A 22033-nucleotide genomic window follows, 5' to 3' on the forward strand; every position below is an offset into this window, starting at 1 on the left:
GGCCCCTGCTCCACCGCCCCTTCTACGACACCACCAACGGTGCCCGACCAGGACCATTCCAAAGGCCTCCCAGCCCTGGAGCCCTGGATGAGGCAGACCGTGGTGTTGAAATTTAAGGAGTCGGATGGACAGGTGCCGGACATGTCGATCGACACCTTCGGCAAGAAGATGGTTCTCGACCAGGGATTCACGAAGGCTGAAACACTCAGCATTCAGAATTACCTGAAGGGGATCTTCTACGTCACCTTCACCTCCATTGCCATCTGTAAGAGGTACTGGGAGGCAGTGAAAGCGGCGAGACCCGAATCCCCTCTCTCTCGCTTTGTGGGCAACTGCCCTATCCAAAGGGAGGAGAGGCGGGTGACGGTTTCAATGCGCAGCCCTCACACGCCAGCCGGAGACATTGCCACATTACTGGGCCGATTCTGCACGGTCGTGAGGAACCCCACAAGGATCATGACCGATGATGGATTCTGGTCCACGAAGTGGGCAGTGATCGTCCGGCTGCACAAGGACACCTCGTGCCCAGAAGGAGTAAAGCACCTTCCACAGTGCTTCTCCCTGGGGGGAACAGCAGGACTTCTCCATTACTCTGACCAGCCGCGCAACTGCAGGAAGTGCAGCGGGAAGGATCACATGGCGAAAGACTGCAAGGTCCCGGCCTGCAAACATTGTCACATGGCTGGTCATGAGACAAAGGATTGCCCCACGAGGATGACCTGCCACCTGTGCGGCAACACGGAACACGTCTACCGGGACTGCCCCGACAGAGTGAGATCCTACGCCGCAGCAGTATCAGGTGTGGTAGCCCCTGCCAAGGTACCACCCAAGCCTGCACAGAGGAAGCAGACCCAGCAGAGACAAGGCGGTAAGAAACCTTCCCCTCCCCCCACCATCCCTAACCCTCCTCCCCTCCCTCCCACTGTGACAGCAACCCCCACCCCGGCTGTTCGCACCACCCCCCCTCCCTCACCCTCCCGACCTGTGATCAAACCAACCCTTCCTCCCACTACCCCCTCTATCCCACCCCCTGTCCCTCTCCTCTCCGAGGAAGAGTTTCCACCACTTGCCCCTGCAGGAAATGTACAACCGAGAAGGAAGAGGAAGGAGTTGGACAGCCCAGCTGCCGACCCAGAATCTTCTAAAAAAGCAGCAGTGGAATCGATCGAGCCAGTCCAGGGCTCCCTCACCCTCGAGGAGGAGATGGAGGCCTATGTAGAGGTCTTGGAGGAGAGCGGAGTACCTGAGCTCAACAGCCTGTGTGAGATCGACGAAATACTTGACTGCATCCAGACACCCCAACAAGGAGATCCGGCTGCAGATCCTGATGAAACGCCTCCCGATGGGAGTGGTAATGTAAACGTACAATGACCCTGCCTTTTCCTCTTAACAAATGGTAGCTTTTAATCTTTTTACCATTAATGTAAGGAGCGTTAAGGATAAGAACAGACGTCAATCTATTTTTACCTTTCTTGACACTCAGAAATGTGATGTGTATATGTTGCAGGAATGCTCTCTCCCTTTCTCCAGGTCCTATAGGCATCTGGCTCGGCAGTGGTCCCATGGTCCGTCCTACTGGTCCGGTGGAGGTGAGTGCAGGTCTGCAGGGGTAGCCATTCTTATCAGGGGTGGCCTCTTCACGTTGGATTCTGTTCAGGAGCTTGTCTGCGGCAGATTAATCGTCGTAGACGGCTCCTGGGCAGGCGAGCCCATCAGGCTTATCTGCGTGTATGCTTCACCTTTTAAGAATGAGCGTTTGGAATTATTCCAGACTCTGCGGACCCAGCTCGCCACCACCAGGGCTGTAGTGATGGCCGGGGACTTCAACTGCCCGATTGAAGGGGATGGACGAAGCACCTGCAACTCTGCGAAGCTGGACGTCACGTCCAATCTGCTCAGGGAAATGGTGGCCGAAGCATCACTGCGGGACGCTGTGGGCTCCATGGGGGCTGGCTCCGTGAATTTCACGTGGAGCCGCCCCGATGGCTCTGTGCGTTCCCGCATTGACTTTGTGTTCACCTCCCGGGCAGTGCAGCAGGTTAGGCATTCTATGGTTCCCTGCTTCTTCTCTGACCACAGGGCCATTCTCTTCCAAGGGGTTCTGGGCCATGGTTCTCCATCTGGCCCAGGCTCCTGGAAGTTGAACTGTGCCTTACTGGAAAGGGAGGAAGTACTGGCTGAGCTTAAGGATGCCTACATCACATGGAAGAATGACAAATGTTATTTTGACTGTATGTCTGATTGGTGGGAATATGCCAAATCTAACATCCGCAGTTTCTTTCAGGCTAAAGGGCGTATCCAGGCATGCGACCGTAAGAGGAACCTCAGAAAACTGCAGCGTGAGCTCCAGTCCCTGGTGGACCTCCAGCGGTGCGGCTGGGACGTGAAGGACGACCTGGACGAGACCAAAAAGAGCCTGAAAAGGCACTTTGAGGAGGAGTCCAGACGCATCGTCTTCCGTTCCAAGGTGGAGAATCTGGAGAAGGGTGAGACGTGTTCTTCATTCTTTTTCAGGAAACTCCACTCTGGCCATACGCCCCTGACAGAGCTGCGTGATGAGAATGGCATCCCCAGACAGGGGAAGGAGGGCGTGATGAAGGTCGTTCGCGACTACTACAGCGACCTCTACTCCCCTAAGACTACAGACACAGATGAGGCGGATAAGTTCCTGTCAGGTATCACTAACTCTATTGATCCTGCAGGTAAATCAGCCATGGACGCTCCCTTGGCGTTGGAGGAGGTGCTCTCTGCCGCTAAATCCTTTAGGCAGGGCAGGACTCCGGGCAGTGATGGTCTCCCAGCAGAGCTTTATGTTGCGCTGTGGGATCTCATTGGCCCGGACCTGCTCGAGCTGTACGAGGAGATGGTGGTGGAGGGCAAAATGCCTCCTTCGCTGAGGGAAGGAATGATCACGATCTTGTATAAGCGTAAGGGGGAGAGATGTGACCTGAAAAATTGGCGTCCCATCTCTCTTCTGAACGTGGACTACAAAATCCTCGCCAAGGTACTGGCCAACCGGCTGAAGGCTGTCATTGGGCAGATCGTTCATCCAGACCAAACCTGCGCCATTCCCGGCCGCAGAATCGCAGACAGCCTTGCCCTCCTCAGAGACATGGTCCATTACGTGAAAGACCGTAATGTGTGCACGGCCCTGATCAGTCTTGATCAGGAAAAGGCCTTTGACCGTGTCTCCCATGAGCTGATGGGCAAGGTACTGCGTAAATTTGGTCTGGGTGAGCTGTTCTGTTCGTATGTTAACCTGATGTACCTTGACATTTACAGCTCGGTGTTGGTGAACGGCTGGAAGACTGACCCCTTTTCAGTTATGTCTGGGGTCAGACAAGGCTGCCCTCTTTCACCTCTTCTTTTTGTTTGTGTTATAGAGCTCTTCGCTGTATCCATCAGGCAAAATCAAGAGATCAGAGGGATCACCGCACCGGGTCCAGACCACCCAGAGGCCAAGTGTTCGCTGTACATGGATGACGTCACTGTGTTCTGCGCAGACCAGAGATCGGTGACAGCTCTCGTCCAGACCTGCGAGGACTTCGGCCGTGCTTCAGGAGCAAAGGTTAACCTTGGGAAGTCAGAGGCTATGCTCTTCGGAAAGTGGCACCTGTCATCCTCCGCCCCATTTCCATTCACGGTAAAGCCAGACCTCATCAAGATCCTTGGTGTCTGGTTCGGAGGAGATGGAGCGGCCCTGAAGTGCTGGGATGAAAGACTTGCGACAATGCGTCAGAAACTGGGATTGTGGAGTCTCAGAGACCTTACCATCGAAGGGAAAACACTTGTGCTGCGGAATGAGATTCTTCCTGTTCTTCAGTACACCGCCCAGGCCTGGCCACCTCTGGCGGCGATCTGCAAGGCCATCACACGGGCTGTTTTCCACTTCATCTGGGGCTCCAAAATGGACAGAGTCAAGCGGATTGTTATGTACAAAGATCCCCTCAAAGGTGGCAAAGGCATTCCAGACATTCCAACTATGCTGAGAGCCTTCTTTGCATGTAACTGTATCCGCAGAACTTTGATTGACAATTGTACCGGCTCTGCGGGGAACTCCATGTCCCGCTTCTTCCTCCTACCTATGTGGAGGACCCTTAAATGGGACAAGTGGGACAGCTCCATCCCTTACAACTGGACTACTCCATGGTTCTACCTGGATGTGTCCAAGTTTGTGAGGGAGCACCAACTGGAGGGATTGAAACCCGACTTGTGGAAACCTAAAACTGTCCACAAGCTCATCAGAGCAAAAGACGTCATGGAACCGATTTCAGGGCTCCCTTCAGCAACTGCCAAGTTTGTCTGGGAGTATGTGGCCTCCAAAAGGCTCACAAATAGACACAAAGACATGTCATGGATGGCCATTCAGGGGGGCTTGCCTCACCGGTCATTCATGCACTCCCGAAACTTGTGTAGGTATAGACATTGTCCCTGGTGCTTTGTGCATGAAGAAACCTCCATGCACATCTTCTGGGACTGCACCTACGCACAGTTGTTGTTGGATGCCCTAGAGACTGAATTCAAGGACTCCGTGCCCAGGAACTGTCTTTCATACCTTTCGGTATTGTATGGACTATTCCCGGGCACCCACACATATGGGGCGACCCAGGAAGCCTGGCGCCTTATAAACTGTGTTAAGGACGCTTTGTGGTTTGCCAGAAATCGACTCATATTGAGGAGGGAGAGAATGTCCGTTCAGGACTGCCGCAGGCTGGTTCACAGCCTGCTCAGAGACTATTCCATTCGGGATAGCCCTGAGGAAGAAGAGGACTAAACCCCTTTTCTTCTGGTCCTTTCCCCTTGTTTGGACTGTTTTATAAGACTTTGGGACCGTGGCCCCTCCCCCCTCACTTCACAATGTCTGTTGTTTTGTTGATGTATTTCTATTTATTGCCCTCCCCTTATATATGTCTGTCTGGTCAATAAAGCTTCGGGCATGTGATTCCTCCTCCCCCACCCCCTACCCTCCACACCCATAGTCTTGTATACTGTTGTGTAAATGTTACCGTTAGAATGCATAGTGCATAGTATAGTCTATAGTGTGAGTTTATCTTGTACTGTATCTTATAATATGTACTATACTGTCTGCATGTGTACTGTGTTTTGGCTGTGCTGCGACACGGTATATGTGTGATATTTGTTATCGTCTGTTTTTTGCATTCTTTATGTACAATAAAGACCTGCTTTTTCAATCAAAAAATCTGTTCTTATCAGTTTAATATCTGATACGCCCCCTATCTGGGGGCCATATATTAAATGGATTTTTAGAACAGGGAGATGGAAGAAGAGCTTGCTCTGTCCACTCCACGCATTGACCTGGTATTGCAGTACTTCCAGGACCGGTGCACCTTCCTAATCTGTTATCCAAAAAAAGACTATTTCCATTCCTGGCACTTGATTTGGAGTATCAATTGTTTGTGCACCTTTGTATTTAGAAATGCATGCATTTGCTGCTTCAAGGTTTAACCCTTGTGCATAAATACTTTCAAATCCTGCCTCAGTGTATCATTTTGTGACTATTTCTTGACTCCTTGAATTGTACTTTCTGGAATCGAGGCAGTTAATTACTTGACGTGACACTACACTTGATATCAGCATATGCGGCCTAGCCAAAAGACCGGAAGCCTGCCTAAATTAAAGGACTTATCAATCGCTGCGACCTCCCAATAAATATGCAAACGCTATGTGACTTACCTACGATCTTACCACGGAAACATCAACTGGATCAAAGCAATGGAATTTTTGGACCCCCCCTCCCTCTCAATTTGAAATGGCTTGTTTGTTTTTTTTTTCCTTTTTCTTTCTTGATCTCTTTTATTTTATTTTTTTTTTATTTTTGCGCTCTCTTTTCTCTCTCTTTTGTTTTGGGAATTTTTTTTCCTCTTTATTCTCTTTTGTTTTGGGAATTTTTTTTCCTCTTCCATTTTTTTCCGAGCCCAACAATTGATGATCATTGAGAGGGGGATTTAGAAAAAGTATCACTTACCTTCTTCGGACCATCATTTGGGTGGTAACTGCCAATAAAAGAAAACATTGGCCCACCCAGCTCACCTACACATGACTGTCCTGTCTGCCTGTCTGTTCCAAGTGACTGTCTGGCTGTCAGGTTCCGCCGGATTCCGAGTGAGCAGCTTGTGATGTCATAGAGGGCAGATTGTGATGTCACACAAAGGGTCCTGCCACATGAATGCCTGTCCATCTGACTGTCTACTACTACTGCTGCTGAATGGGCTCAAAACAGGAAAGCCGTCATTGCACCTGATTGTGCAAGATTCCTCCTTCTCCTCTGCAGCAGCTAGCTGATTGATTTACTCAGCAGCAGTTCGTCAGGGACACAGGCATGCAGCAGCAAAGAGCGAGGAGACAGCTGGCTGCTGCTGCTTGCCTGTTGGTCGTCTGCCTAGTGGGTGTGTGTCTGTTGACGCGACGTCAACAGACGGGGCGGAGCACATGCAAATTTGGCCTCCTACCCAGCTGAGGCACCCTGCCCGCCCGCCGACGACCTAATCACAAAATCAGTTGGATGGCTACTCGTCCTCCGGTCCCTGTCCAGCACTTCAAGTCCTATTCATACCTGCCGTACAGCCTGGTATCTTTCAGACTGCAACGACAACGAAGTGATGTGTGTGTGTTAGATGTGTCCGTGGTGCTGATCTCTTCTCCACCAGTGTTGGTGGCCGAATTCCGGTTTGCGCGCTTTGCTGGGACCCCATTCGGGTTATCGCTTCTCGGCCTTTTGGCTAAGATCAAGTGTAGTATCTGTTCTTATCAGTTTATTCTGAGAGTCAGCTCTGCTCCTTGTTTCTTGGACCGACAACGGTCCTTCTCAGGGCTACCGCTGCCAGGCCGAGAAGAGCGAATTGAGCGAAGACGTCGAGACTGCGAGGAGGAGAAGACATCGCTGAAGAGGGAGAAGCCGGAGAAGACTGAGGGTCAGACTTGCTCTGCTCTGCCCTCCGAAGCGACTGCCGACCCCTCCCCCTCTCGACGCCGAGGAAGAAACTCCGCCCCCGACTGCGAGGAGAAGAGGATTTTGCCTGAAGAGGAGATCAACGCACCCTAGCCACCTGGGAGAGGCAGACTTTTTTTGCTCTGCCCTCTCGAAGCCTTGCAGCACTCCCGAGCTGCCTAGGAGGGTCAGACTTTCTGCTCTGCCCTCTGAAGCCTCCACCGCTCCGGAGCCGCCGCCGAGGGTCAGACTTTCTGCTCTGCCCTCCGAAGCTCTGCAACGCTCCCCAGCCTCCGTGGAGGGTTAGACTTGCTTTGCTCTGCCCTCTGAAGCCGTGCATCGCTCTCTAGCCTCCTTGGAGGGTTAGACTTGTGTTGCTCTGCCCTCTGAAGCGACCCCCCTCATCTCCTCCTCTCGTCGCCGGAGAAGACCCTTTGCCTCGACTTCAGCTACCCCGAGAAGCCGGAAGGATGGCCACCGCCTCCACTTCGGCCCCCCTCGCCGGGAGGAAGCCCGGGAAGAAGGGTAAGTCACCGGCCGAAGGTCCGACCGTCTCGGCTGGCCCCTGCTCCACTGCCCCTTCTACGACACCACCAACGGTGCCCGACCAGGACCATTCCAAAGGCCTCCCAGCCCTGGAGCCCTGGATGAGGCAGACCGTGGTGTTGAAGTTTAAGGAGTCGGATGGACAGGTGCCGGACATGTCGATCGACACCTTCGGCAAGAAGATGGTTCTCGACCAGGGATTCACGAGGGCTGAAACACTCAGCATTCAGAATTACCTGAAGGGGATCTTCTACGTCACCTTCACCTCCATTGCCATCTGTAAGAGGTACTGGGAGGCAGTGAAAGCGGCGAGACCCGAATCCCCTCTCTCTCGCTTTGTGGGCAACTGCCCTATCCAAAGGGAGGAGAGGCGGGTGACGGTTTCAATGCGCAGCCCTCACACGCCAGCCGGAGACATTGCCACATTTCTGGGCCGATTCTGCACGGTCGTGAGGAACCCCACAAGGATCATGACCGATGATGGATTCTGGTCCACGAAGTGGGCAGTGATCGTCCGGCTGCACAAGGACACCTCGTGCCCAGAAGGAGTAAAGCACCTTCCACAGTGCTTCTCCCTGGGGGGAACAGCAGGACTTCTCCATTACTCTGACCAGCCGCGCAACTGCAGGAAGTGCAGCGGGAAGGATCACATGGCGAAGGACTGCAAGGTCCTGGCCTGCAAACATTGTCACATGGCTGGTCATGAGACAAAGGATTGCCCCACGAGGATGACCTGCCACCTGTGCGGCAACACGGAACACGTCTACCGGGACTGCCCCGACAGAGTGAGATCCTACGCCGCAGCAGTATCGGGTGTGGTAGCCCCTGCCAAGGTACCACCCAAGCCTGCACAGAGGAAGCAGACCCAGCAGAGACAAGGAGGTAAGAAACCTTCCCCTCCCCCCACCATCCCTAACCCTCCTCCCCTCCCTCCCACTGTGACAGCAACCCCCACCCCGGCTGTTCGCACCACCCCCCCTCCCTCACCCTCCCGACCTGTGATCAAACCAACCCTTCCTCCCACTACCCCCTCTATCCCACCCCCTGTCCCTCTCCTCTCCGAGGAAGAGTTTCCACCACTTGCCCCTGCAGGAAATGTACAACCGAGAAGGAAGAGGAAGGAGTTGGACAGCCCAGCTGCCGACCCAGAATCTTCTAAAAAAGCAGCAGTGGAATCGATCGAGCCAGTCCAGGGCTCCCTCACCCTCGAGGAGGAGATGGAGGCCTATGTAGAGGTCTTGGAGGAGAGCGGAGTACCTGAGCTCAACAGCCTGTGTGAGATCGACGAAATACTTGACTGCATCCAGACACCCCAACAAGGAGATCCGGCTGCAGATCCTGATGAAACGCCTCCCGATGGGAGTGGTAATGTAAACGTACAATGACCCTGCCTTTTCCTCTTAACAAATGGTAGCTTTTAATCTTTTTACCATTAATGTAAGGAGCGTTAAGGATAAGAACAGACGTCAATCTATTTTTACCTTTCTTGACACTCAGAAATGTGATGTGTATATGTTGCAGGAATGCTCTCTCCCTTTCTCCAGGTCCTACAGGCACCTGGCCCGGCAGTGGTCCCATGGTCCGTCCTACTGGTCCGGTGGAGGTGAGTGTAAGTCTGCAGGGGTAGCCATTCTTATTAGGGGCAGCCTCTTCACGTTAGATTCTGTCCAGGAGTTTGTCTGCGGGAGATTACTCGTCGTAGATGGGTCCTGGGCAGGTGAGCCTATCAGGCTAATCTGCGTGTATGCTTCACCCTTTAAGAATGAGCGTTTGGAATTATTCCAGACCCTGCGGACCCAGCTCGCCACCACCAGGGCTGTAGTGATGGCTGGAGACTTCAACTGCCCGATCGAAGGGGATGGACGAAGCACCTGCAACTCTGCGAAGTTGGACATCACGTCCAATCTGCTCCGGGAAATGGTGGCAGAAGCGTCACTGCGGGACGCTGTGGGCTCCATGGGGGCCGGCTCCGTGAATTTCACGTGGAGCCGCCCCGATGGCTCTGTGCGTTCCCGCATTGACTTTGTGTTCACCTCCCGGGCAGTGCAGCAGGTTAGGCATTCTATGGTTCCCTGCTTCTTCTCTGACCACAGGGCCATTCTCTTCCAAGGGGTTCTGGGCCATGGTTTTCCATCTGGCCCAGGCTCCTGGAAGTTGAACTGTGCCTTACTGGAAAGGGAGGAAGTACTGGCTGAGCTTAAGGATGCCTACATCACATGGAAGAATGACAAATGTTACTTTGACTGTATGTCTGATTGGTGGGAATATGCCAAATCTAACATCCGCAGTTTCTTTCAGGCTAAAGGGCGTATCCAGGCATGCGACCGTAAGAGGAACCTCAGAAAACTGCAGCGTGAGCTCCAGTCCATGGTGGACCTCCAGCGGTGCGGCTGGGACGTGAAGGACGACCTGGACGAGACCAAAAAGAGCCTGAAAAGGCACTTTGAGGAGGAGTCCAGACGCATCGTCTTCCGTTCCAAGGTGGAAAATCTGGAGAAGGGTGAGACGTGTTCTTCCTTCTTTTTCAGGAAACTCCACTCTGGCCATACGCCCCTGACAGAGCTGCGTGATGAGAATGGCATCCCCAGACAGGGGAAGGAGGGCGTGATGAAGGTCGTTCGCGACTACTACAGCGACCTCTACTCCCCTAAGACTACAGACACAGATGAGGCGGATAAGTTCCTGTCAGGTATCACTAACACTATTGATCCTGCAGGTAAATCAGCCATGGATGCTCCCTTGGCGTTGGAGGAGGTGCTCTCTGCCGCTAAATCCTTTAGGCAGGGCAGGACTCCGGGCAGTGATGGTCTCCCAGCAGAGCTCTATGTTGCGCTGTGGGATCTCATTGGCCCGGACCTGCTCGAGCTGTACGAGGAGATGGTGGTGGAGGGCAAAATGCCTCCTTCGCTGAGGGAAGGAATGATCACGATCTTGTACAAGCGTAAGGGGGAGAGATGTGACCTGAAAAATTGGCGTCCCATCTCTCTTCTGAACGTGGACTACAAAATCCTCGCCAAGGTACTGGCCAACCGGCTGAAGGCTGTCATTGGGCAGATCGTTCACCCAGACCAAACCTGCGCCATTCCTGGCCGCAGAATCGCAGACAGCCTTGCCCTCCTCAGAGACACGGTCCATTACGTGAAAGACCGTAATGTGTGCACAGCCCTGATCAGTCTTGATCAGGAAAAGGCCTTTGACCGTGTCTCCCATGAGCTGATGGGCAAGGTACTGCGTAAATTTGGTCTTGGTGAGCTATTCTGTTCGTATGTTAACCTGATGTACCTTGACATTTACAGCTCGGTGTTGGTGAACGGCTGGAAGACTGACCCCTTCTCAGTTCTGTCTGGGGTCAGACAAGGCTGCCCTCTTTCACCTCTTCTTTTTGTTTGTGTTATAGAGCTCTTCGCTGTATCCATCAGGCAAAATCAAGAGATCAGAGGGATCACCGCACCGGGTCCAGACCACCCAGAGGCCAAGTGTTCGCTGTACATGGATGACGTCACGGTGTTCTGCGCAGACCAGAGATCGGTGACGGCACTCGTCCAGACCTGCGAAAACTTCGGCCGTGCTTCAGGAGCAAGGGTCAACCTTGGGAAGTCAGAGGCTATGCTCTTCGGAAAGTGGCACCTGTCGTCCTCCACTCCATTCCCATTCACGGTAAAACCAGACCTCATCAAGATCCTTGGTGTCTGGTTCGGGGGAGATGGAGCGGCCCTGAAGTGCTGGGATGAAAGACTTGCGACAATGCGTCAGAAACTGGGATTGTGGAGTCTCAGAGACCTTACCATCGAAGGGAAAACACTTGTGCTGCGGAATGAGATTCTTCCTGTTCTTCAGTACACCGCCCAGGCCTGGCCACCTCTGGCGGCGATCTGCAAGGCCATCACACGGGCTGTTTTCCACTTCATCTGGGGCTCCAAAATGGACAGAGTCAAGCGGATTGTTATGTACAAAGATCCCCTCAAAGGTGGCAAAGGCATTCCAGACATTCCAACTATGCTGAGAGCCTTCTTTGCATGTAACTGTATCCGCAGAACTTTGATAGACAATTGTGCCGGCTCTGCGGGGAACTCCATGTCCCGCTTCTTCCTCCTACCTATGTGGAGGACCCTTAAATGGGACAAGTGGGACAGCTCCATCCCTTACAACTGGACTACTCCATGGTTCTACCTGGATGTGTCCAAGTTTGTGAGGGAGCACCAACTGGAGGGATTGAAACCCGACTTGTGGAAACCTAAAACTGTCCACAAGCTCATCAGAGCCAAAGACGTAATGGAACCGATTTCAGGGCTCCCTTCAGCAACTGCCAAGTTTGTCTGGGAGTATGTGGCCTCCAAAAGGCTCACAAATAGACATAAAGACATGTCATGGATGGCCATTCAGGGCGGCTTGCCTCACCGGTCATTCATGCACTCCCGAAACTTGTGTAGGTATAGACATTGTCCCTGGTGCTTTGTGCATGAAGAAACCTCCATGCACATCTTCTGGGACTGCACCTACGCACAGTTGTTGTTGGATGCCCTAGAGACTGAATTCAAGGACTCCGTGCCCAGGAACTGTCTTTCATACCTTTCGGTATTGTATGGACTATTCCCGGGCACCCACACGTATGGGGCGACCCAGGAAGCCTGGCGCCTTATAAACTGTGTTAAGGACGCTTTGTGGTTTGCCAGAAATCGACTCATATTGAGGAGGGAGAGAATGTCCGTTCAGGACTGCCGCAGGCTGGTTCACAGCCTGCTCAGAGACTATTCCATTCGGGATAGCCCTGAGGAAGAAGAGGACTAAACCCCTTTTCTTCTGGTCCTTTCCCCTTGTTTGGACTGTTTTATAAGACTTTGGGACCGTGGCCCCTTCCCCCTCACTTCACAATGTCTGTTGTTTTGTTGATGTATTTCTATTTATTGCCCTCCCCTTATATATGTCTGTCTGGTCAATAAAGCTTCGGGCATGTGATTCCTCCTCCCCCACCCCCCACCCTCCACACCCATAGTCTTGTATACTGTTGTGTAAATGTTACCGTTAGAATGCATAGTGCATAGTATAGTCTATAGTGTGAGTTTATCTTGTACTGTATTTTATAATATGTACTATACTGTCTGCATGTGTACTGTGTTTTGGCTGTGCTGCGACACGGTATATGTGTGATATTTGTTATCGTCTGTTTTTTGCATTCTTTATGTACAATAAAGACCTGCTTTTTCAATCAAAAAATCTGTTCTTATCAGTTTAATATCTGATACGCCCCCTATCTGGGGGCCATATATTAAATGGATTTTTAGAACAGGGAGATGGAAGAAGAGCTTGCTCTGTCCACTCCACGCATTGACCTGGTATTGCAGTACTTCCAGGACCGGTGCACCTTCCTAATCTGTTATCCAAAAAAAGACTATTTCCATTCCTGGCACTTGATTTGGAGTATCAATTGTTTGTGCACCTTTGTATTTAGAAATGCATGCATTTGCTGCTTCAAGGTTTAACCCTTGTGCATAAATACTTTCAAATCCTGCCTCAGTGTATCATTTTGTGACTATTTCTTGACTCCTTGAATTGTACTTTCTGGAATCGAGGCAGTTAATTACTTGACGTGACACTACACTTGATATCAGCATATGCGGCCTAGCCAAAAGACCGGAAGCCTGCCTAAATTAAAGGACTTATCAATCGCTGCGACCTCCCAATAAATATGCAAACGCTATGTGACTTACCTACGATCTTACCACGGAAACATCAACTGGATCAAAGCAATGGAATTTTTGGACCCCCCCTCCCTCTCAATTTGAAATGGCTTGTTTGTTTTTTTTTTCCTTTTTCTTTCTTGATCTCTTTTATTTTATTTTTTTTTTATTTTTGCGCTCTCTTTTCTCTCTCTTTTGTTTTGGGAATTTTTTTTCCTCTTTATTCTCTTTTGTTTTGGGAATTTTTTTTCCTCTTCCATTTTTTTCCGAGCCCAACAATTGATGATCATTGAGAGGGGGATTTAGAAAAAGTATCACTTACCTTCTTCGGACCATCATTTGGGTGGTAACTGCCAATAAAAGAAAACATTGGCCCACCCAGCTCACCTACACATGACTGTCCTGTCTGCCTGTCTGTTCCAAGTGACTGTCTGGCTGTCAGGTTCCGCCGGATTCCGAGTGAGCAGCTTGTGATGTCATAGAGGGCAGATTGTGATGTCACACAAAGGGTCCTGCCACATGAATGCCTGTCCATCTGACTGTCTACTACTACTGCTGCTGAATGGGCTCAAAACAGGAAAGCCGTCATTGCACCTGATTGTGCAAGATTCCTCCTTCTCCTCTGCAGCAGCTAGCTGATTGATTTACTCAGCAGCAGTTCGTCAGGGACACAGGCATGCAGCAGCAAAGAGCGAGGAGACAGCTGGCTGCTGCTGCTTGCCTGTTGGTCGTCTGCCTAGTGGGTGTGTGTCTGTTGACGCGACGTCAACAGACGGGGCGGAGCACATGCAAATTTGGCCTCCTACCCAGCTGAGGCACCCTGCCCGCCCGCCGACGACCTAATCACAAAATCAGTTGGATGGCTACTCGTCCTCCGGTCCCTGTCCAGCACTTCAAGTCCTATTCATACCTGCCGTACAGCCTGGTATCTTTCAGACTGCAACGACAACGAAGTGATGTGTGTGTGTTAGATGTGTCCGTGGTGCTGATCTCTTCTCCACCAGTGTTGGTGGCCGAATTCCGGTTTGCGCGCTTTGCTGGGACCCCATTCGGGTTATCGCTTCTCGGCCTTTTGGCTAAGATCAAGTGTAGTATCTGTTCTTATCAGTTTATTCTGAGAGGCAGCTCTGCTCCTTGTTTCTTGGACCGACAACGGTCCTTCTCAGGGCTACCGCTGCCAGGCCGAGAAGAGCGAATTGAGCGAAGACGTCGAGACTGCGAGGAGGAGAAGACATCGCTGAAGAGGGAGAAGCCGGAGAAGACTGAGGGTCAGACTTGCTCTGCTCTGCCCTCCGAAGCGACTGCCGACCCCTCCCCCTCTCGACGCCGAGGAAGAAGCTCCGCCCCCGACTGCGAGGAGAAGAGGATTTCGCCTGAAGAGGAGATCAACGCACCCTAGCCACCTGGGAGAGGCAGACTTGTTTGCTCTGCCCTCTCGAAGCCTTGCAGCACTCCCGAGCTGCCTAGGAGGGTCAGACTTTTCTGCTCTGCCCTCTGAAGCCTCCACCGCTCCGGAGCCGCCGCCGAGGGTCAGACTTTCCGCTCTGCCCTCCGAAGCTCTGCAACGCTCCCCAGCCTCCGTGGAGGGTTAGACTTGCTTTGCTCTGCCCTCTGAAGCCGTGCATCGCTCTCTAGCCTCCTTGGAGGGTTAGACTTGTGTTGCTCTGCCCTCTGAAGCGACCCCTTCATCTCCTCCTTTCGACACCGGAGGAGACCCTTTGCCCCGACTTCAGCTGCCCCGAGAAACCGGAAGGATGGCCACAGCTGCTCCAGCCCTGGTGCCGGCCTCAGCCTCCACTCCGGCCCTCCTCGCTGGGAGGAAGAAGCCCGGGAAGAAGGGTAAGTCACCGGCCGAAGGTCCGACCGTCTCGGCTGGCCCCTGCTCCACTGCCCCTTCTACGACACCACCAACGGTGCCCGACCAGGACCATTCCAAAGGCCTCCCAGCCCTGGAGCCCTGGATGAGGCAGACCGTGGTGTTGAAGTTTAAGGAGTCGGATGGACAGGTGCCGGACATGTCGATCGACACCTTCGGCAAGAAGATGGTTCTCGACCAGGGATTCACGAAGGCTGAAACACTCAGCATTCAGAATTACCTGAAGGGGATCTTCTACGTCACCTTCACCTCCATTGCCATCTGTAAGAGGTACTGGGAGGCAGTGAAAGCGGCGAGACCCGAATCCCCTCTCTCTCGCTTTGTGGGCAACTGCCCTATCCAAAGGGAGGAGAGGCGGGTGACGGTTTCAATGCGCAGCCCTCACACGCCAGCCGGAGACATTGCCACATTTCTGGGCCGATTCTGCACGGTCGTGAGGAACCCCACAAGGATCATGACCGATGATGGATTCTGGTCCACGAAGTGGGCAGTGATCGTCCGGCTGCACAAGGACACCTCGTGCCCAGAAGGAGTAAAGCACCTTCCACAGTGCTTCTCCCTGGGGGGAACAGCAGGACTTCTCCATTACTCTGACCAGCCGCGCAACTGCAGGAAGTGCAGCGGGAAGGATCACATGGCGAAGGACTGCAAGGTCTCGGCCTGCAAACATTGTCACATGGCTGGTCATGAGACAAAGGATTGCCCCACGAGGATGACCTGCCACCTGTGCGGCAACACGGAACACGTCTACCGGGACTGTCCCGACAGAGTGAGATCCTACGCCGCAGCAGTATCGGGTGTGGTCGCCCCTGTCAAGGTACCACCCAAGCCTGCACAGAAGAAGCAGATCCAGCAGAAACAAGGCGGTAAGAAACCTTCCCCCCCCCCCACCATTCCTAAACCTCCTCCCCTCCCTCCCTCTGCGACAGCAACCCCCACCCCGGCTGTTCGCACCACCCCCCCTCCCTCACCCTCCCGACCTGTGATCCAACCCACCCTTCCTCCCACCACCCCCTCTACCCCTCCCCCGGTCCCTCTCCTCTCCGAGGAAGAGTTTCCACCCCTTGCCCCTGCAGGAAATGTACAGCCAAGAAGGAAGAGGAAGGAGTTGGACAGCCCAGCTGCCGACCCAGAATCTTCCAAGAAAGCAGCAGTGGAATCGGTCGAGCCAGTCCAGGGCTCCCTCACCCTCGAGGAGGAGATGGAGGCCTATGTAGAGGTCTTGGAGGAGAGCGGAGTACCTGAGCTTAACAGCCTGTGTGAGATCGATGAAATACTTGACTGCATCCAGACACCCCAACAGGGAGACCCTGCTGCAGATCCTGATGAAACGCCTCCCGATGGGAGTGGTAATGTAAACGTACAATGACCCTGCCTTTTTCTCTTAACAAATGGTAGCTTTTAATCGTTTTACCATTAATGTAAGGAGCATTAAGGATAAGAACAGACGTCAATCTATTTTTTCCTTCCTTGACATTCAGAAATGTGATGTGTATATGTTGCAGGAATGCTCTCTCCCGTTCTCCAGGTCCTATAGGCATCTGGCCCGGCAGTGGTCCCATGGTCCATCCTACTGGTCCGGTGGAGGTGAGTGTAAGTCTGCAGGGGTAGCCATTCTGATCAGGGGGAGCCTCTTCACGCTAGATTCTGTTCAGGAGCTTGTCTGCGGCAGACTCATTGTCGTAGACGGCTCCTGGGCAGGTGAGCCTATCAGGCTTATCTGCGTGTACGCTTCACCTATCAAGAATGAGCGTTTGGAATTATTCCAGACCCTGCGGACCCAGCTCGCCACCACCAGGGCTGTAGTGATGGCCGGGGACTTCAACTGCCCGATTGAAGGGGATGGTCGAAGCACCTGCAACTCTGCGAAGCTGGACATCACGTCCAACCTGCTCAGGGAAATGGTGGCTGAAGCATCACTGCGGGACGCTGTGGGCTCCATGGGGGCTGGCTCCGTGAATTTCACGTGGAGCCGCCCCGATGGCTCCGTGCGTTCCCGCATTGACTTTGTGTTCACATCCCGGGCAGTGCAGCAGGTTAGGCATTCTATGGTTCCCTGCTTCTTCTCTGACCACAGGGCCATTCACTTCCAAGGAATTCTGGGCCATGGTTTTCCATCTGGCCCAGGCTCCTGGAAGTTGAACTGTGCCTTACTGGAAAAGGAGGAAGTACTGGCTGAGCTTAAGGATGCCTACATCACATGGAAGAATGACAAATGTTATTTTGACTGTATGTCTGATTGGTGGGAATATGCCAAATCTAACATCCGCAGTTTCTTTCAGGCTAAAGGGCGTATCCAGGCATGCGACCGTAAGAGGAACCTCAGAAAACTGCAGCGTGAGCTCCAGTCCCTGGTGGACCTCCAGCGGTGCGGCTGGGACGTGAAGGACGACCTGGACGAGACCAAAAAGAGCCTGAAAAGGCACTTTGAGGAGGAGTCCAGACGCATCGTCTTCCGTTCCAAGGTGGAGAATCTGGAGAAGGGTGAGACGTGTTCTTCTTTCTTTTTCAGGAAACTCCACTCTGGCCATACGCCCCTGACAGAACTGCGTGATGAGAATGGCATCCCCAGACAGGGGAAGGAGGGCGTGATGAAGGTCGTTCGCGACTACTACAGCGACCTCTACTCCCCTAAGACTACAGACACAGATGAGGCGGATAAGTTCCTGTCAGGTATCACTAACACTATTGATCCTGCAGGTAAATCAGCCATGGACGCTCCCCTGGCGTTGGAGGAGGTGCTCTCTGCCGCTAAATCCTTTAGGCAGGGCAGGACCCCGGGCAGTGATGGTCTCCCAGCAGAGCTCTATGTTGCGCTGTGGGATCTCATTGGCCCGGACCTGCTCGAGCTGTACGAGGAGATGGTGGTGGAGGGCAAAATGCCTCCTTCGCTGAGGGAAGGAATGATCACGATCTTGTATAAGCGTAAGGGGGAGAGATGTGACCTGAAAAATTGGCGTCCCATCTCTCTTCTGAACGTGGACTACAAAATCCTCGCCAAGGTACTGGCCAACCGGCTGAAGGCTGTCATTGGGCAGATCGTTCATCCGGACCAAACCTGCGCCATTCCCGGCCGCAGAATCGCAGACAGCCTTGCCCTCCTCAGAGACACTGTCCATTACGTGAAAGACCGTAATGTGTGCACAGCCCTGATCAGTCTTGATCAGGAAAAGGCCTTTGACCGTGTCTCCCATGAGCTGATGGGCAAGGTACTGCGTAAATTTGGTCTTGGTGAGCTATTCTGCTCTTATGTTAACCTGATGTACCTTGACATTTACAGCTCGGTGTTGGTGAACGGCTGGAAGACTGACCCCTTCTCTGTTATGTCTGGGGTCAGACAAGGCTGCCCTCTTTCACCTCTTCTTTTTGTTTGTGTTATAGAGCTCTTCGCTGTATCCATCAGGCAAAATCAAGAGATCAGAGGGATCACCGCACCGGGTCCAGACCACCCAGAGGCCAAGTGTTCGCTGTACATGGATGACGTCACTGTGTTCTGCGCAGACCAGAGATCGGTGACGGCCCTCGTCCAGACCTGCGAGGACTTCGGCCGTGCTTCGGGAGCAAGGGTCAACCTTGGGAAGTCAGAGGCTATGCTCTTCGGAAAGTGGCACCTGTCGTCCTCCACTCCATTTCCATTCACGGTAAAGCCAGACCTCATCAAGATCCTTGGTGTCTGGTTCGGAGGAGATGGAGCGGCCCTGAAGTGCTGGGATGAAAGACTTGCGACAATGCGTCAAAAACTTGGATTGTGGAGTCTCAGAGACCTTACCATCGAAGGGAAAACACTTGTGCTGCGGAATGAGATTCTTCCTGTTCTTCAGTACACCGCCCAGGCCTGGCCACCTCTGGCGGCGATCTGCAAGGCCATCACACGGGCTGTTTTCCACTTCATCTGGGGCTCCAAAATGGACAGAGTCAAGCGGATTGTTATGTACAAGGATCCCCTCAAAGGTGGCAAAGGCATTCCAGACATTCCAACTATGCTGAGAGCCTTCTTTGCATGTAACTGTATCCGCAGAACTTTGATAGACAATTGTGCCGGCTCTGCGGGGAACTCCATGTCCCGCTTCTTCCTCCTACCAATGTGGAGGACCCTTAAATGGGACAAGTGGGACAGCTCCATCCCTTACAACTGGACTACTCCATGGTTCTACCTGGATGTGTCCAAGTTTGTGAGGGAGCACCAACTGGAGGGATTGAAACCCGACTTGTGGAAACCTAAAACGGTCCACAAGCTCATCAGAGCCAAAGACGTAATGGAACCGATTTCAGGGCTCCCTTCAGCAACTGCCAAGTTTGTCTGGGAGTATGTGGCCTCCAAAAGGCTCACAAATAGACACAAAGACATGTCATGGATGGCCATTCAGGGGGGCTTACCTCACCGGTCATTCATGCACTCCCGAAACTTGTGTAGGTATAGACATTGTCCCTGGTGCCTTGTGCATGAAGAAACCTCCATGCACATCTTCTGGGACTGCACCTACGCACAGTTGTTGTTGGATGCCCTAGAGACTGAATTCAAGGACTCCGTGCCCAGGAACTGTCTTTCATACCTTTCGGTATTGTATGGACTATTCCCAGGAACCCACACGTATGGGGCGACCCAGGAAGCCTGGCGCCTTATAAACTGTGTTAAGGACGCTTTGTGGTTTGCCAGAAATCGTCTCATATTGCGGAGGGAGAGAATGTCCGTTCAGGACTGCCGCAGGCTGGTTCACAGCCTGCTCAGAGACTATTCCATTCGGGATAGCCCTGAGGAAGAAGAGGACTAAACCCCTTTTCTTCTGGTCCTTTCCCCTTGTTTGGACTGCTTTATAAGACTTTGGGACCGTGGCCCCTTCCCCCCCACTTCACAATGTCTGTTGTTTTGTTGATGTATTTCTATTTATTGCCCTCCCCTTATATGTGTCTGTCTGGTCAATAAAGCTTCGGGCATGTGATTCCTCCTCCCTCACCCCCTACCCTCCACACCCATAGTCTTGTATACTGTTGTATAAATGTTACCGTTAGAATGCATAGTGCATAGTATAGTCTATAGTGTGAGTTTATCTTGTACTGTATTTTATAACATGTACTATACTGTATGCATGTGTACTGTGTTTTGGCTGTGCTGCGACACGGTATATGTGTGATATTTGTTATCGTCTGTTTTTTGCATTCTTTATGTACAATAAAGACCTGCTTTTTCAATCAAAAAAAATCTGTTCTTATCAGTTGGGTATGGACTGGCCTCTGGCAGAGAATAGAGAAAGGTGAGACTGAGTAGCTGCTCTGATGGGCGGAGGGTGTGGGACCCCTCTGTTTTTTCCCGGGAGTAGTGAAAAGTCTCACTGAGTATCTTCACCTCTGCCTTTGGTAGGAGGTGTTGTTTCCGTAAATCCACTGGTAAGAGGGGGGGAGAAACACTGGGCCTAGTAGTTTGACTCTCTTGACGGGGTTTGTAGCCCCCGAAGGATGAGTCAGCGAAAGGCTCAGTCTAGTATCCAATCCCAGGGAGCGGAGAAAGGTTGGGACTGAGTAGATGGCTCCTGTTCCAGAGGTTCGTAGCCTCTGATGGGGAGACCGCGAAAGGCCCAGCTTAGTACCTTAACCCTGGGAGCGGAGAAACACTGGGACTGAGTAGATTGCTCTTCCGGAGGGGGTGCAGCCCCTAAGGGAGTCTTTCGAAAGGCCCAGTGGAGTACCCATTCCCATGCCAGGGGCTGGAAAATGCCTGCTGGTGAGACGGAGAAAAGCTTGGTCGGACGCTGAAGGGTCGGCTGCCTGGAGTCCGAGGCTGCACTGTGCCCCCGGGGAAACTCGGGGGTGCCGGACATGCACGGGTGATCCCAAGTCACCTTGCACGAATGGCACTTGCACTGCGCACTTCCCTTTAGGTTAGCGCTTCACGTCCTTACCCTGTCCTTTTGGATGGGGTAGGACAATTTTTCACACCCCCCCCCCGGCCTTCTGGCTAGGGCCTTATTCTTTTCTTTTTATGATTTGCACGTTTTGCACTCCACGTTTTTCGTTAGTTTGTCACGTTTTTTTCATTTGGGTAGTGCGGCTGTCCCTAACGGGCCTTCCGTTCCCCAAACGTGACTGGGACTCTTCACCTTCTGGGGAGAGTCCCGGTTCCCTCGAGGGCAACCCCGAGCCGCAAGGCGGAGGGAAGCCTAAGTCGGGTCTCTCCAAAGCACGGGCTGCGGAGGACCCACCGTCCGAAACCCTTCCGGGGGTGGAGGAAAAGCGGGTCTCTCTAAGCTTCGGCGAAGAGGACCCACCGATCCCTTTTTTCCCTTCCTTGGCCTTATGGTTGAGGGGGGTTAGGGGAACCATGGGGCCTTTCTCCTTTGGGAGAGGGCCACACGTTCGTACGGCTGCCCCCTGTGCACGCGTTTAGTCACGTCACTGGTGGTGGTGGGAGCACACCTCGGGCTCCCTGAGTTTCTTCAAACTCATCTGTTCTTATCAGTTTAATATCTGATACGCCCCCTATCTGGGGGCCATATATTAAATGGATTTTTAGAACAGGGAGATGGAAGAAGAGCTTGCTCTGTCCACTCCACGCATTGACCTGGTATTGCAGTACTTCCAGGACCGGTGCACCTTCCTAATCTGTTATCCAAAAAAAGACTATTTCCATTCCTGGCACTTGATTTGGAGTATCAATTGTTTGTGCACCTTTGTATTTAGAAATGCATGCATTTGCTGCTTCAAGGTTTAACCCTTGTGCATAAATACTTTCAAATCCTGCCTCAGTGTATCATTTTGTGACTATTTCTTGACTCCTTGAATTGTACTTTCTGGAATCGAGGCAGTTAATTACTTGACGTGACACTACACTTGATATCAGCATATGCGGCCTAGCCAAAAGACCGGAAGCCTGCCTAAATTAAAGGACTTATCAATCGCTGCGACCTCCCAATAAATATGCAAACGCTATGTGACTTACCTACGATCTTACCACGGAAACATCAACTGGATCAAAGCAATGGAATTTTT

The 22033-nt window shown here is 52.4% G+C and overlaps 5 pseudogenes; all 5 read left to right on the forward strand.

Annotated features, from left to right (window-relative positions):
* The first annotated feature begins 5179 nt into the window (after window positions 1–5179).
* On the forward strand, window positions 5180–5353 carry LOC146012623 (U2 spliceosomal RNA; annotated as a pseudogene).
* Window positions 5354–6720: 1367 nt separating this feature from the next.
* LOC146012709 (U2 spliceosomal RNA) lies at window positions 6721–6827 on the forward strand (annotated as a pseudogene).
* A 5861-nt stretch (window positions 6828–12688) lies between these two features.
* On the forward strand, window positions 12689–12862 carry LOC146012625 (U2 spliceosomal RNA; annotated as a pseudogene).
* A 1367-nt stretch (window positions 12863–14229) lies between these two features.
* Window positions 14230–14336, forward strand: LOC146012694 (U2 spliceosomal RNA; annotated as a pseudogene).
* A 7130-nt stretch (window positions 14337–21466) lies between these two features.
* LOC146012645 (U2 spliceosomal RNA) lies at window positions 21467–21642 on the forward strand (annotated as a pseudogene).
* The last annotated feature ends 391 nt before the right edge of the window (window positions 21643–22033 follow it).

This window comes from Crinia signifera, chromosome 6 (genome assembly GCF_055691185.1).
Source record: "Crinia signifera chromosome 6, ASM5569118v1, whole genome shotgun sequence".
NCBI classification, from domain to species: Eukaryota; Metazoa; Chordata; class Amphibia; order Anura; family Myobatrachidae; genus Crinia; species Crinia signifera.